The sequence below is a fragment of the Salvelinus namaycush genome, chromosome 3 (genome assembly GCF_016432855.1).
Source record: "Salvelinus namaycush isolate Seneca chromosome 3, SaNama_1.0, whole genome shotgun sequence".
In the NCBI taxonomy this organism is placed as follows: Eukaryota; Metazoa; Chordata; class Actinopteri; order Salmoniformes; family Salmonidae; genus Salvelinus; species Salvelinus namaycush.
The window spans coordinates 33,830,649-33,845,381 of record NC_052309.1 but is presented as its reverse complement, the minus strand read 5'-3'; positions in this window follow the sequence as shown (position 1 = coordinate 33,845,381).

Sequence of the window (14,733 nt, the reverse complement as noted above, 5' to 3'; positions counted from 1 at the left end):
GTCCAAAGGCCAGGTGTGATCAGTTGTTTTCCAGCCTGCTGGTCACTGCAGATCAGATGTCCTATGGTTCTTTACAGGTAAAACAAGGTCATCTACATTCTCCATGCAGTCTCACTGCAAAACACATTGTCTAAATCACATCCACTGTCCAGGTATCCTGAAAAAACACAGCTTAATGAAAACACAAATAAACACAGAGCACTGCTCCTCCTTCCCACTGAGATTGAAGGCCTGCTCTTCTCCCCAGCAGGCAGACTGAGAGGGCCCTCTGAGGGGTGAGGTCTGGGTGGGAGTCAGGCAGAGCAGTGCCACGTGACGCCCCCGGTCCGTCCCACAGCTGCCTCCTCCAGGACACCGGTCCAGGCCCAGGGGTTCCGTACACTCCTGCGGAGTTCTGAGCGCTTCCGTGGGGTTCTACTTGGTTCTGCGTCCCCCCTCTGGCACCCTGATCCCCAGACTATGGGTTCTGATGGGTTCTGGCACCTCAGAACTCCAGAGGACTCACAACGTCACGCTGCTCAACAAAGGGAGAGAGGGAGGAGAGAGGGCAGAGGGGACAATCATTATCAATTATGAAATACGCCCAAAAAATGGGCCTGTCTGGTAAGTGATCTCAAATGTTCAAGCATCATTATGATGGTGACCTCAGGGGGTGAGTATCAGTTTCACACATCAGAGAGGAAGGAGCAGAACCCTACATGGATCTCATGGGGAAAACAGGGCCCTTTGTGTGGGCCCTAATACGGCTGACCTCAACATAGCAGGTCATTCTCTGTCCCCACATGCCACACCCACACTCAGGGTGCACTAGCTGGGACAGTACTCAATGGAATCACTGGACCTGACCAGAAATCATAGTTATAACTAGGCCATGACGTTTTTTCCCAACCAGGAAAAAATATGGAAATACTCTGGATCTTAGTCGCTCCTAACTAGGGCCCAGAGTTCTAACTGGTCAGGTTACATGGTCAGGAAAAACTCCAGGCCCTATATACTGAATCTTATAGACTGAGTTGTTGATACCTCTAGTAAACGTTCTAGTCGTGCCACTCTCCTCACTATCACATCACATTAGAGCATTTGTAATCTGGCCTTGGCCTCCATACACCCACAGAATAATAACACCCAGACTCTTATTGTCATGACTTTCTTAGAGGTGGATAAATTCCTTCCTTTACGGGTCATTGGCCTTGCTCTTTTATCTTGTATATCTCTGATGATTATCATACTTTAACACCCAGAGGTGGCATAATGCATGTCATTTGAGAAATGGATGGATGACTTATAGAATGGTGGTTAGGAAGGAGAAAGGAAAGAGTGATTCCCTCATAACATCTCCAAACCTATGGAACCAATGGAAGTGTCTTGTTGTCCCTTTCTCTGATGTTACTACCTGGCACACCTCCTGACTGTGACTCAGCATGATAATGGATAGGGCTGGAGTAAGAAGCTGTGGTTTGGTAAGGTTACACCACTCTACCCCAAGCTTCCTAGATTCCTCTCCTTAATCTCTCCTCTTACCTCCTTCTCCTCAGGTAGTTTATTGGAGGGTGACTGTGACACAAGCTGTCATCACATTTCACTTAATATACAGCATGACTAGTCCAATCTCAGCGTGTGAGCCCTGCCCCGGTGCAATCTACACAAGAGTTAATGGCTGATAGACTCCTATATTACCCATTTGAGTCACGCACTGTAAAGCATCGACACCTATTCTCATGTAATAACCCAACACAGCTGTTCACTGAAACCCCTATTACGATTCTGCCATTTGTTGGTTAGACTATACTCTGATTATTACACTGTAGCAGCCTAATACTGTTATATCTTGATACCTATTACATCTTGATATACAGTACACAAGAAAGTTCATGCAAATGCATTATATTCAATATCAAACATCCAACAAAAAAGGTAAATATTTAGAGGTTCATTAATTTGGAGAGATAATAATATGCAGATGTCCATGCTTGGAGAAACCACCCTGCATGCACCTGATGCCAACATAAACAGCTTTCCTATTGACTGATACTCGCCTTGCTCTCCTCTGTACACTGTAAAAAAAATGTTTTTTCAAATTCAGTCAAAATTACTTGTTTTATTAGCCATGTCAACTAAAATTGCTAAATTTGTGTCACACCCTGATCTGTTTCACCTGTCCTTGTGATTGTCTCCACCCCCTCCAGGTGTCGCTTATTTTCCCTGGTGTATTTATCCCTGTCTTTCCTGTCTCTCTGTGCCAGTTCGTCTTGTATGTTCAAGTCAACAAGCGTGTTTTTTCCCCGTGCTCCTGCTTTTCTATTCTGTTCTACTAGTCCTCCCGGTTTTGACCTTTGCCTGTTTTCTGGACTCCATTCCCGCCTGCCTGACCATTCTGTACCTCTGGAACTCTGAACTGGTTTTGACCTTTTGCCTGTCCATGACTATTCTCTTGCCTACCCCTTTTGGATTGTTAATAAACATCTGGACTCTAACCATCTGCCTCCTGTGTCTGCATCTGGGTCTTGCCTTGTGCCCCCATAATTTGTTGAGTTGACAAAAAATGTTATGTTGATTTGCTTTCAACCAGTGGTAGAAAAAGTACCCAATTGTCATACTTGAGTAAAAGTATAGATACGTTAATAGAAAGTTACACAAATAAAAGTGAGTCACCTAGTAAAATACTACAAGTATTTGATTCTAAATAAACTTAAGTATCAAAAGTAAATGTAATTGCTAAAATATACTTAAGTATCAAAAGTAAAAATGTAAATAATTTCAAATAACTTATATTAAGCAAAGCAGATGCACCATTTCTTGTTTTTAAAATGTATGGACAGCCAGGGGTACACTTCAACACTAAAACGTCATTTACAAACGATGCATTTGTGTTTCGTGAGTCTGCCTGAATGCAGTTGTACAACTTCCGCATTTAACCCAACCGCTCTGAATAAGAGAGGTGCGGGGGGCTGCTTTAATCGACGTCCACATCATCGGCGCCCGGGGAGCAGTTGCAGGTTAACTACCTTGCTCAAGGGCAGAACGGCAGATTTTCCCACCAGGGATTCAAACCAGCGACCTTTTGGTTCTTAACCACTACGCAACCTGCAGTTGTGTTGACTAAAAATGTCAAGTTAAGATAACTACAACGCGGGGCCTCCCGAGTGGCGGAGTGGTCTAAGGCACTGCATCGCAGTGTTAGCTGTGTCACTACAGATCCTGGTTTGATTCCAGGCTATGTCGCAGCTGGCCCTTGACCGGGAGACTCATGAGGCGGCGCACAATTAGCCCAGCGTCGTCCGGGTTAGGCACCCTGACACAGTCACCAGATGTACAGTGTTTCCTCCGACACATTGGTGCGACTGGCTTCCGGGTTAAGCGAGCATTGTGTCAAGAAGCAGTGCGGCTTGGCGGGGTCGTGTTTCGGAGGACGCGCACGCCTCTCAACCTTCACCTCTCCCGAGTCCGTACGGGAGTTGCAGCGATGGGAGAAGACTGTATGTAACTACCAATTGGATATCATATAAATTGGTGAGAAAAGGGGGTAAAAAAATGTATACAAAAAAAATTACAAGATAACTACAATGTATGAAATTGTCTTACGTTAACTTATGAAATCAAGTTGAATCAGCTAAGAACTATGTGCTTACTTAGAAATTCAACCAAGAAGTAAAATCAACTGAAGCTACATAACAGTAGTGTTGACTGAAAATTTGTATTTTTTTGTTTAAACAGACAGCTCGGTGCATTCAACTTGTAAATACTTCTTACAAATACAAGTAGTGATGAAATCAATCTCTCCTCTACTTTGAGCCAGGATAGATTGACATGCATATTATTCATGTTAGCTCTCCGTGAACATTTGTTGGCCAGCCATGCTGCCCTGTTCTGGGGCAATTGTCATTTTCCTAAGTCCCTCTTTGTGGCTCCTGACCACACAACTGGACAGTATTTGTATTTAATAAAGATCCCCATTAGCTGCTGCCAAGGCAGTGTGTGTAGAGTGCGTGTCTTATCATGTGTATCAAATCAAATTTTATTAGTCACATGCGCCGAATACAACAGGTGTAGTAGACCTTACAGTAAAATGCTTACTTACGAGCCCCTAACCAACAATGAGGTAGTATGTACATTTGAGGTAGTATGTACATGTAGGTAGAGTTATTAAAGTGACTATGCATAGATGACAACAGAGTAGCAGTGGTGTAAAGAGGGGGTGAGGGGATGACGACAATGCAAATTGTCTGGGTAGCCATTTGACCAGATGTTCAGGAGTTTTATGGCTTGCGGTTAGAAGCTGTTTAGAAGCCTCTTGGACCCAGACTTGGTGCTCCAGTACCGCTTGCCGTGCGGTAGCAGAGCGAACAGTCTATGACTAGGGTGGCTGGAGTCGTTGACAATTTTTAGGGCCTTCCTCTGAAACCACCTGGTATAGAGGTCCTGGATGGCAGGAAGCTTGGCCCCAGTGATGTACTGGGCCGTATGCACTACCCTCTGTAGTGCCTTGCGGTCGGAGGCCGAGCAGTTGCCATTCCAGGCAGTAATGGAACCAGTCAGGATGCTCTCGATGGTGCAGCTGTAGAACCTTTTGAGGATCTGAGGACCCATGCCAAATCTTTATAGTCTCCTGAGAGGGAATAGGTTTTTTCTTCATGACTTTCTTGGTGTGCTTGGACCATGTTAGTTTGTTGGTGATGTGGACACCAAGGAACTTGAAGCTCTCAACCTGCTCCACTGCAGCCCCAACGATGAGAATGGGGGTGTGCTCGGTCCTCCTTTTCCTGTAGTCCACAATCATCTCCTTTTGTCTTGATAACGTTGAGGGAGAGGTTGTTGTCCTGGCACCACACGGCCAGGTCTCTGACCTCTTCCCTATAGGCTGTCTCGTCGTTGTCGGTGATCAGGCCTACCACTGTTGTGTCATCGGCAAATTTAATGATGGTGTTGGAGTCGTGCCTGGCCGTGCAGTCATGAGTGAACAGGGAGTACAGGAGGGGACTGAGCACGCACCCCTGAGGGGCCCTTGTGTTGAGGATCAGCTTTGGTACCTACCCTTACCACCTGGGGGCGGCCCGTCAGGAGGTCCAGGATCCAGTTGCAGAGGGAGGTGTTTAGTCCCAGGGTCCTTAGCTTAGTGATGAGCTTTGAGGGCACTATGGTGTTGAACGCGTAACTGTAGTCAATGAACAGCATTCTCACATAGGTGTTATTTTTGTCCAGGTGGGAAAGGGCAGTGTGGAGTGCAATAGAGATTGCATCATCTGTGGATCTGTTGGTGCGGTATGCAAATTGGAGTGGGTCTAGGGTTTCAGGGATAATGGTGTTGATGTGAGCTATGACCAGCCTTTCAAAGCACTTCATGGCTACAGACGTGAGTGCTACAGGTCGGTAGACATTTAGGCAAGTTACCTTAGTGTTCATGGGCACAGGGACTATGGTGGTCTGCTTGAAACATGTTGGTATTACAGACTCAGACAGGGAGAGGTTGAAAATGTCAGTGAAGACACTTGCCAGTTGGTCAGCGCATACTCGGAATACACGTCCTGGTAATCTGTTTGGCCCTGCTGGCTTGTGAATGTTGACCTGTTAAAAGGTCTTACTCACATTGGCTGCGGAGAGGGTGATCACACAGTCTTCCGGAACAGTTGATGCTCTCATGCATGTTTCAGTGTTGCTTGCCTCAAAGCGAGCATAGAAGTAATTTAGCTCGTCTGGTAGGCTTGTGTCACTGGGCAGCTCTCGGCTGTGCTTCCCTTTGTAGTCTGTAGTAGTTTGCAAGCCCTGGCACATCCGATGAGCATCGGAGCCAGTGTAGTATGATTCGATCTTAGTCCTGTATTGACGATTTGCATCTAGTCAAACATCTAATCAAATAGCTACCCAGACTATTTGCATTGCTCCGTCCCCCCCTTTACACTGCTGCTACTCTCTGTTATTATCTATGCATAGTCACTTTAATAACTCTACCTACATGTACATATTACCTCAATTACCTCGACTAACCGGTGCCCCTGCACATTGACTCTGTAACGGTACCCACTGTATATAGCCTCACTATTGTTATTTCACTGCTGCTCTTTGTTCATTTGTTACTTTTATTTCTTATTCATATTTTTTTTCTTAAACTACATTGTTGGTTAGGGCTTGTAAGTAAGTATTTCACTGTAAGGTCTACTCAAATCAAATCTGTTGTATTCGGCGCATGTGAGAAATATAATTTGATTTGATTTGAGTCATCCGTATACATAGACACGCTGGCTTTACTCAAGGCCAGTGGCATGTCATTAGTAAAAAGTAAGGGGCCTAGACAGCTGCCCTGGGGAATTCCTGATTCTACCGGAATTATGCTGGAGAGGCTTCCATTAAAAAACACCTCTGTGTTGTGTTAGACGGGTAACTCTTTATCCACAATATAGCAGGGGGTGTAAAGCCATACCACATACGTTTTTCCATCAGCAGACTATGATTGACGCTTCCCTATAAGCGTTAGCGTATAGCATTGTATCTGGTGAAACACAGAACTGAACATTACTGAGTGCACTGCCAGCTTTGAAACTGTCGAAAAAAAGCTCACACGTGTAAGAGACAGATTGAAGCATAATGTTCCCTACTGAAATCTATATTATATAATTTCAAAGATTTTGTCATTTCTGAAACGTGTAATTTTCAAAGCAGTTGTTTCTACTGTATAGGAAGCTGACACAATTTAAAATTTTAAGGCAGCCTGGTAACAAACTTTGGTAACTTGAAAAAATCAACAGTTTTGTTTTTCTGACTAGCAAATAGTTGTCCTCTCTTAGTAATTTGTCAAAACCACGTGTGTAGCTTTATTAGCACAACTAATACAAATATCAGTTGAAGCACATTGTTGTTCACTCAACAAGTTATTCAATCCAAATATGTCAATTCCATTTGATTAAATTAACTCCACAAGTAATCCGGATTGGATTTGACATTAAATGTTAGAGCCTGGTAACACATTTTTGGTAAACTGAATCGACAAATACCATGTACACTCACTTTAAATGTTTTGTTTAATCTATCTTGGAATGATAATGCCAGTGCCAAGTTTAACCAAAACGCATACGAGATGGACAATTAAAATGATGCAACAGATATGCAACACTTGTGACATAAAAACCTAACTGTCTTCTTTCTTTCGCATGCGCACCTGATGAATGTCAGGTAGGGAGACAGCGCGCCATTTCCATAAAATCTGACCATAAAAATGCAAATACAATTCGTTGTTTACCTTTGTTGCCAGGACGTCTCCTAGCTTCCTGATGGATCAGAAACACGACTCGCTCCGTTCCATTGAAATGTCAGTTGAGCGCACAGTTTATGACAGCAAGGAAATAGGTAAATCAAGGTGTTTCGGGTGTATTTATCAATAAAGTAAATACAGATTTCATAAAGTGTTTTATGTTGCCTTGACCGCAATTTAAGTGAGTGATGTTACGCGTCCGTTCCACGCTAATTTCCTCTGGTTTCTTGGTATCGCCTTTAATGAACGATGTGCGGCAATCATGTGCGCGGTGTCGTGTTTAGTAATGAGGTCTGGATTATACCGTAGACTAGACCGTAGAGTAGACAGTAGTCTACATTCACCTTGGCAACCTGGCTCCTCCCTTCCTATCTATTTGTCGTATAGTCAGTCAATCTCTTCTCATTTCCCTCCATCGTAATCATCGTGACCCACACAATCAATGCGGATAGGGGTTTTCCAAGGACGCAGGACACAAGTGCGTAATTGTTGTTGTATTGTGGCTGAGGCGAAAGCGCACAAGTAGGCTACATTGAAAAGGTTAGAGTTTAATCTTTGACATAGCAGAGTATGATTATCTAACTTTTTTTGATTTCTCACATTTACTTGAATAATATTTGGCGTGTTATTGTATAAATATGCTACCCCATTATCCAGACCTGCAAATGGCACATTTTGTATCCATATTTCACATAACAGGAGTCATCACACTGGCCAAAAACTGGTTGAATAACCTTTGTGTGCGTTTGGCCATGTGCTTTGTCCAGTGACTGTGTGGCTTTGTTTTAGGGTTGAATACTTTAGGGAGTTTAAAGACAAAGTTGTGAGCCCAATTATAAAACTTGATTCTGCTCATCTGCAATACATTGCATTGCTAACCTATGTAACACGCCATTGGAGAATCCCACTGTTCTTCAATGACTGAGAGAGCCAGCCCATTACATTACTCACCATATCCACTCTAACAATACAGCCATTGTGTGTTCATTGATCATTGTTTAACACTTGGTGTCTTTTGGGACACGTGCCGATTTAAATTGAGAGGTACGCCACACAATACAGCCTCAATATCCCCAGAACAATGCAATGAATTATCATTCAATCATAATTCTTTGTCAATAGTGGTTTGACATTTTTCTGTAGATGGCTCTCTTTCAGAGAGCAGTCTTTTCCTGTGGTCCTGTCAGAAACCAACCTCTGTGCCCTCCTTTCTTTAGCCGACTCCACTCTTGGCACTGCAACATTTGATCTCATAATAGTCTCCAGCATTCTACAGTTCATAACAATACTATACACTAGAACTCTTGTCTTCATCCAGCTTCTCTATCATAAAAGATGCATTTGTTTCCCAAAAAGTGATTTCAATTGGACTCTTGGCCTAGCTCAATCAAAAGTTATTTCCTCTGGCTATTTTCCTTTGCGCAAACCTCACCCATATTTTAATACGCCGTTTAAAGCTGTCTCTAAAACCTCCATGGCCGTGTCAGAAGTCTCCACGACTGTGTCACAGGGTAATGAATTAGACAAACACTACATGAGGTTATGAGAGAGAGATTCTCCACAGCCTCCTTAAAGCGGCAATCAGCAGTTAAAACAATAAGAAAGCATCCTCCCGCCCCTGTTTCAGTAAAAAACTGACTTTAAATTTCAATCATGCTGTAACGCTGAATTTCCGCGATATAGATTGAATAGAGCCCTTAACCATGTTTTGGTGCTATATAGTGTTTTTACATTACCTTTGTTTACAAACATTGGAGTAAAACAAGGTTATATTTTGAGTTCTGATGGGGTACGACAGTTGAACTAAGCTGATAAGGTATTTATAAATTATATTCTTCAAGTATCAATGGGTACATAATCATTAATTTATACATCCAGAAATGGATTTTGAGGCTGATCAACATTGAATGTTCAACTTCAAATCTTCAAAACAGAGTAAATCTTGACTGAAAACTGGATATTGTCAGATGGTCTGCTGTGCAAACTCAGCTTTAGAAGCCTCTATGTACCACTCTATCAGGTCATTGTCAAATGAGTTACTCTCCAGTGAAATTCATAACTTTTATTAACTTTGCAGATGAAGTGTCCATGTTAGGACAACCTCAGTCTCAATATGAACACCATATAGACAATATTTAATGCAACTGAGAAAATGCTGTAGCATGTACAGGGTTTATGGATTTTTTTACAGGGACGGCTCGGATCTCTCCCCTGCTTGTGTTCAGTGGCTTATGTGTCAGACTGGATCTGCCAAAGTACTTGTACGACATTTCTATAAATATTAATTGACTTAGTGTCCTCCTTTACCACATGTACTGTACACATGTACACATTAATTGACTTAGTATGACTAAGGCCAGGATTAAATCCAATCGCGCTTTCTGAACAATGAGTCTTTTAAAGGCAATGTTCCCGCGTTCACGGAGACCGCATTCACGGTAAACGCTGCATATGTCGGCTCAATTGGAAAATTACCTTTAAATGGCACATTGTCAACAAAGCACGGTCAGATTGAATCCCAGCCTAAATCATTCTGGTAATAAAGAGAAGTGTGTTGTGTTGTTGTTGTTTGAAATATACCTAGACCACTAGATTCCATTCCAGACCATTTTATTCCAAAGTAGGGGAATCTGGCTACTATAGAAGTTCCAAACGTGGTCAAACAGTTTTCTAGCTCTAAACTAACAATCTGTGGTTGGGTGACCTATCATTCAATTTGGAATCTGTACAACATCACTATGAAACAATACAGACCTGAGTATCACATTGCTATGACAACACTCACAGCTGAGGGATATTACAGTACTAAAGACTGTGAATGATCTCTCTCACTTCACCTTTTTTTGTGCGATAATAGATAACAAACGTACCAGAGAGCATGCAGAGCCAAGAGGAAAGGGCACCGGAGCAGTGTCATCATAAAGATGCTGCATGTTGCCTCATGGTGATTTAGCGACGTAATAGCAACAGTATGCAGCAGTAATGTAGTTCTCTGTCTAGGTGTTGGCCTGCATTCGGATTGATTCATCTCATCACTACAGGGGTAGCTAAATAAAAACCCCGGCACACTCTGCGTTACAGAGTATAACAGCGTTCGTCTGGGGAGAAAGCACTGTACATTTGTCATGTCTCTGTTCCAAGAAGTGAAGAAAGCCAAGAGAGACATCTCGTTTCTAGCAGTTTCTTCTGCCAATTTGTTCCATATGCCTTAGAGCTAACTTAGCTTACCTCGGTCCCGTGCCTCGTTTGAACACACACACGCACAGTGCACACACGCACACACAGGGGCGTACGCACACACACACAAATACACGCATGTACACACACCAGCTCTTACTTAGTTCCTCTGTTGTTCACTTGTGAGGCACACTGTGCCCTCTTGGTTTTTAGGACCCTGGGCGAAAAGCTCCTTGAAATAGTGTCTTTGTTCTGAGCTGAAAATATGCATTCTTCTTGTCGGCTTTGACCTTCGCTTTGCTGAGGGAAACCAGAGTTCAGGGGAGAGACTTGACACTTTTTCTAATAGAGGCCTCATTATAAGAGAATACTAACACATTATAAGCAGTTCATAGATACTTTTGACAAGGCATATAGGGGCAGATTCTGACTTAGGTCAATTACGCTTTTCCTAACCACGCCTTTCCTACGCACTTCTCAGTAGTTGGCATTCAGACACCTTAAGCAGGTGCGTAATGGGCTTTGCAGGCGTGGTTCCATTGAGGGCGCTGAAAACATTTTATTCAACCGCTGAAAGCCCTCCCACTTGCTGGCAACAGATTTTCTCGTGGAGTTTTCATTCAATAGGGTTTTCATTACATTTTTCTTAAGCCGTCCCTTTTAATATGGTGTACCTTTTTAATGATAATTTTGGCAACAGGCTCACTAGAACACATCAAGAGAACAGGTTCAGAATATAGGGATCAATTAAAGAAAGCCATAAAAATACATTCATATTGGTCCCTGTTTCAGCACCAACTGGTAGATTTAAAAATACTCAGTCCAGTGGTAGTGAACTGTGCTCCAGGCTCCAGGTTTAACCTGCTACGTGTGGTCTGAGTTCCATAATAAGTCAAATGGCTACATGCCCCAAATTATTCCACAACGTTAGCCTACTATGACCCACTAATGCTAGCGACCCTCAGGAAACACACGGACGTGACAGAGTAAAGAAAGGTAAACATAATGAAATGGAATGATGCTAAATGTAAGCGACAAATTGACAGAATGTATGTGGGTATTACTGACAGTGGCTCATGATAGTGGCTAATATATAACATGTTACAAATTGTAAAATAAAATGGAGAAAAGTCTGGGCATACAGTGTCGTCGCATTCATCAATTTGGCAGGTTCAGCCCTACAGAAGCTTATAGCTTGGGTCTCCAAATTTCATCCACGCAAATTAAGAGGGAACACAATGGAAATGTTGAATAACGGCACATCTATTTATAGCCTACTTCACTGTGGAAAAGGGGTCGCAATAGGTCTTGTTGATTTTTTGTTTGCCTCCATATGACAGGTTTCACATTCGTCTCCAGGGATCATAATGAAAAATTATCAAAAAAAATAGCAATGTGTATTTACAATCCCCTTCTCCAAATGGATTACTCATTTACCTAGCTTTTATCAATAGCTCTTATCAATTTATAAATTACAGTGCATGGAGAATGATGTTTCTGTCGGAAAAAAAAGAAAGTAGATCCTTTTTCCACTTGGAAACGGTAGGTTCGGCTCAACCTTATCAGTGGTTTCCCTTGCGTGTAAAGGGTGTGGAATTATGAGGGAATTAAATCCAGATCAGAATATGGCATATACGTAGACACACTTCCACCACATCTTCATTTCTTAGATCCCCACACGAACTAATAGCGGGTGAATAGCATGCTGTTCTCATGCTTAAGTTCAAGGTCAGAATACGCATTGAGAGAAAAGTGTATAAAAAGGGATTTAAGTTCAGTTTACACGCACTTAACTAGGGTCTGAATCGGCCCCTTAATGCGTCATCATGCATTATACTGTACCTGTACGCCTTAAGTAAAGTGTTATCCAGTATTTTGAAAACACAAACATCTAAATCATGACATATTCAGTACATCATGTTCACGAGGAATCACGGCCAATCAGCCATTGAGAGCTATAATTTGTATCTTTATTCCCATGAGTACAGTACAACCAAGGAAATAAAAAAAATCTAATTTAATCCAAAATAATAATATCTCTCAATTGAAGGGGCTTTATTGGCATGGGAAACACATGTTTACATTGCCAAAGCAAGTGAAATAGCTAAACAAAAGTGAAATAAATTATTTAAAAAGTGTAAAGTTAACTTTACACTCACAAATTTCCAAAAGAATAAAGACATTTCAAATGTCATATTATGTCTATATACAGTGTTGTAACGATGTGTAAATAGTTAAAGTACAAAAGGGGAAATAAATATGGGTTGTATTTACATCTTGCTGGTGTGATTGCACACTGGTATTTCACCCAATAGAAATAGGAGTTTTATCAAAATTGGATTCGTTTTCAAATTCTTTGTGGTCTCTCTCTCCTCCCTATGTATAGTGTTTTGACAGATTGACTTAAACTGTGGGCTCAGTGGTCAGATGCAGTGTCAGGATGAGATTAAGGAAACCCATTTCCTAAATACTGAAGAGTGATATTTTTATTTCACAGCAAGGGTTAACTGTTCTGGGTGTGAGATGTGACCTAATCCTGACTGGATATGTCCAGTGTTGTTCTATAGGGAACAGGAGAATGCGGCTTGGTCATAATTATGTGTGTGACTCAGGAAAATGTGACCTTGTGAGTGAGAGCTTTGAAAATACCTAAACAGTAACTTTTTCCCCAGTCAGAGATGTGTGCATATCATGTGCTCACTGGAGTGACATTCAAGTCACTCTGTCCATTGTGATTGGTTGTTGTGACTCAGTGTGACTGTGACACGTGGCACACGGAGGTGTAATTCAGATTGATAGCATCAGTGACACAGCAGCATCACGGAGGCCAGGCCGGGGCACAATGAAAAGCATTGTGTCGTTACGTCGGGTCCCGCTCACTCACTCTCCTCGAGGCCTTCTTAGGTATTCTCTGGAAGTGGACTCAAGTGAGGTCCTAATTTCCCAGTAATTAGAGAATACCTCAGGGACACAAGACATGCGGTATGCATGCGTGTTGCCTGTAGCCACTCTGGGACACATGAAGGCTGTGAGAGGAGATAAAGCTATAATTCTTCCATGGCCCTTGCTGATGAACCAGCTGAGAGTTGGCAGCATAGCGTCATCTCTGGCTAATACAAATAGACAGAGAGGAGGGAAACAGCTGTCTTTCTCACCTTGTGAACTTCCTAGTATCAAATACAACAGGTGTAGACCTTACTGTGAAATGCGTACTTACAAACCCTTAACAAACAATGAAGTTCAGGAAGTAGAGTTAAGAAAATATTTACTAAATAAACTAAAGTAAAAAATAAAAAGTAACACAAAATTACATGACAATAACGAGGCTATATACAGGGTGTACCGGTTAGTCGAGGTAATTTGTAAAGTGACTATGCATAGATAATAAACAGAGAGTAGCAGTAGTGTAAAAACAAAGGGGGATCAATGTAAAAAGTCTGGGTGGCCATTTAATTAATTGTTCAGCAGTCTTATGGCTTGGGTGTAGAAGCTGTTAAGGAGCCTTTTGGTACTAGACTTGGCACACCGGTACAGCTTGAGGTGCAGTAGCAGAGAGAACAGTCTATGACTTGGGTGACTGGAGTCTTTGACAATTTTTTGGGCCTTCCTCTGACATCGCCTAGTATATAGGTCCTGGATGGCAGGAAGCTTGGCCGAAGTAATGTACTGGGCCGTACGCACTATCCTCTGTAGCGCCTTACGGTCAGATGCCGAGCAGTTGCCATGCCAGGCAGTGATGCAACCAGTCAGGATGCTCTCGATGGTGCAGCTGTAGAACTTTTTGAGGATCTGGATACCCATGCCAATTCTCTTCCCTTCTTGTTTTGGTGTGTTAGGACCATGATAGTTTGTTGGTGATATGGACACCAAGGAACATGAAACTCTCGACCCACTCCACTTCAGACCCATTGATGTTAATAGGGGCCTGTTTGGCCCTCCTTTTCCTATAGTCCACGATCAGCTCCTTTGTCTCGCTTACATTGAGGGAGAGGTTGTTGCCCTGGCACCACATTGCCTGGTCTCTGACCTCCTCCCTATAGGCTGGCTCATCGTTGTCGGTAATCAGGCCTACCACTGTTGTGTTGTCAGCAAACTTAATGATGATCTTGGAGTCGTGCTTGGCCACGCATTCGTGGGTGAACAGGGAGTACAGGAGGGGACTAAGCACGCACCCCTGAGGGGCCCCAGTGTTGAGGATCAACATGACATATGTGTTGTGAAGACAATTGCCAGTTGGTCCACTCATGCTTTGAGTACACGACCTGGTAATCCATCTGGCCCTGCGACTTTGTGAATGTTGATCTGTTTAAAGG